Raw genomic sequence first — 2500 nt, 5'->3', positions numbered from 1 at the left:
AGATTTTAACTTTTGAAATGCCCTGCATACATTTTGCTAATTGTTGCTTTTAAGTAGCGTATTGTAGCGTTGTGTTCTACAAAATAATAGCCTACTGTCATTTCGTTTCGGAAGGTAAAAGGCTATTATTGCTAAAAATGTCTGCATATATTTGCAAAAAGTTTCTGTATGTTGAAATCACAACGTTATTTATAAACAGACATAATTTTGATGGTCCTAACTTTTTGCTATTTGATCTCTACTGGAATGCGCAGGGTCTTAAAGGCTTCAGTAATTGTATATAAATAGTAACGATACTTTTGACAGTCAAAGCTGAATCACGCAAGGGAGTAGGCACACAGCAGAAATGTAGAGACATGGAGAAGGTATTCACTCTTCATTAAAGATATATTACCTGTTGGTCCTTTTAAAAGTGTCATCTTTGAGAGGCTAGGAGTCGTGTATATATATATATATATATATATATATATATATATATATATATATATATATATATTATATATATATATATATATATATATATATATATATATATATATGTGTGTGTGTGTGTGTGTGTGTGTGTGTGTGTGTGTGTGTGTGTGGTGTGTGTCTACATGTGTAGGAATGGAAACTATAAGCAAGTGGCAACAAGGGTAGAAGAAGAACGGGTTAAACAAATGAAAAACGATAAAGAAAAGGAAGAAAGAAAGAGTTTTAAGTGAATAGTTCTATCTCCAAGCCTAATATAGCAAGTATCTAAAAAGACATTACATGAACTTAATCTGCTGCAGACGGGGTTAGATTTGCTTGGCTGGTCCCAAGGACAGACACAAGTGCCACCTGCGAGGCACCCCAGATGGATTTTATTTCAGAGCGAGGGAGCTTCACCCGACATATTGCGAAATTGCACACTCTCTTTAATTCACTCGTTATAGTACTAAAGCCATAGTTGTGTTTTAATATCTTGTGAATATTCTCATTCTGCCTGCACACGTTGCATCGCCGTTGCTTTTGATATGGAAGTCGGCATCTTGCTACGCATCACTGCTCGCTGAATAGAGACCTTGGTAAAAACCGCGGATGGGTGAGTGATGCCATCTATGTTTGGGATCTTAAACTAAATTGACTTTGGTTAACATTACGGTAAGTTTCGTAATTATAAATGCAATGGGCATCAGCAGTTACGAAACGACTTATTACTCATACTGTAATAGAGAAAGACAGCGCTCCACTCTCCCCTGACGTCCCCTGCCATGACGACGACACGTATGTTATGACGCCCGTCGTCAGGCCAAAAGACACATGCGTCATGTACGTCATGCCACCCGTCCGCAACGGGTTATTGAAATACTATCCATGGCAGTCGACTTTCTAATATTCCCCCCATCACTGTTTTGGATACAATAGGCTACATTTTCAAATACACACACAACTGCCCACTCAGATCTCCCGAGAAACAAGGCAATAGCACAGCTGCCATATTTTGAGGAAAAGATCTGATAAAGAAAAAAATCCAAGTCGTAAAAGGAACTTGGGCATATGGCAGTTCGCGACCTATGATAACATTATATTCAGTATTAGTCAGTATATGGATAAATTAAGGACGATTATATATTTTCAGATTATCACAATGCATAAAAATGGATATATACCTACATGATATATTTAATCTATGCTCTCTTTCTCCTTTTCTTTCTCTCTCTCTCTTTCTTTCTCTCTCTCTCTCTTTCTCTCTCTCCACTCTCTCTTTCTCTCTCCACTCTCTCCTTATCTACGGGGATGCCAAACACAGGTGACAATTAACAAACAACTGCTTTATAGAAATAACTGTAATGATAACAACAATAAACCATTGCCAATCACGAAGCTCTAATTATCCCGCCGGTCGATTTTTTGTTGCAATGTCGCACCTTGATAGTGCATAATTACCTTCATTAACGACGGTGACGTTCTCTGTTTTTGATAAAATGGTATTTCTCCGACTGAGGCGACAATTGCTTTTACTCTTGTATTAAAGTCTGTTTTCTGAAATGATTTTAACTTTTCGCGGTAAAGAATTTCGTGTCTATTTTCGAACCAGTAACGTTTATTTTTTCAGAGGCAATATATTTTCGAAGCAGACATGATAGCTTTTAATTTTTTTTAGATCAATTAATATAATTCCGTTCGCATGAGTCATAGGAAGACGGAAGGGAAGGTTAAACATAAAATAAAGAGAGATATGAAGAAAGAGAATTGCTTAGTGGTGTTTCGAAATTTTACTCGAAGCTTCGCAAGTGAATAATGAATAATCTCTTTCCAAATTCCTGCGATTCTTCCGAAATCAGACACTCATCGTAAAAAAGAAGATTGATGGACAAAATACTAACTCGTGAAGGAAGGAAGTGAAGTATTAAGAGGCAAAATTCCTTTTTTAAGTATTCATAGCAGAGAGCGCAGGGTCAAATTTAGATAAAGATGTTGAATTGGAGAAATAAATAGCGAACAGACTCAGGAAAATAGTGCTTAGGATAAATGA

The 2500-nt window shown here is 36.6% G+C and overlaps 1 protein-coding gene across 1 annotated transcript in view; it reads right to left on the bottom strand.

Moving 5' to 3' along the window:
- LOC122252095 (uncharacterized) overlaps window positions 1–2500 on the bottom strand; it is a 46422-nt gene that overhangs the window by 35719 nt on the left and 8203 nt on the right. The window lies entirely within an intron of this gene.

Source organism: Penaeus japonicus, unplaced genomic scaffold (assembly GCF_977035675.1).
Source record: "Penaeus japonicus unplaced genomic scaffold, GWHDUDI00000001_assembly GWHDUDI00000023, whole genome shotgun sequence".
Classification (NCBI taxonomy): Eukaryota; Metazoa; Arthropoda; class Malacostraca; order Decapoda; family Penaeidae; genus Penaeus; species Penaeus japonicus.
The sequence above is the reverse complement of the archived record's forward strand: the minus strand, read 5'-3'. Positions and strand labels throughout refer to the sequence as shown.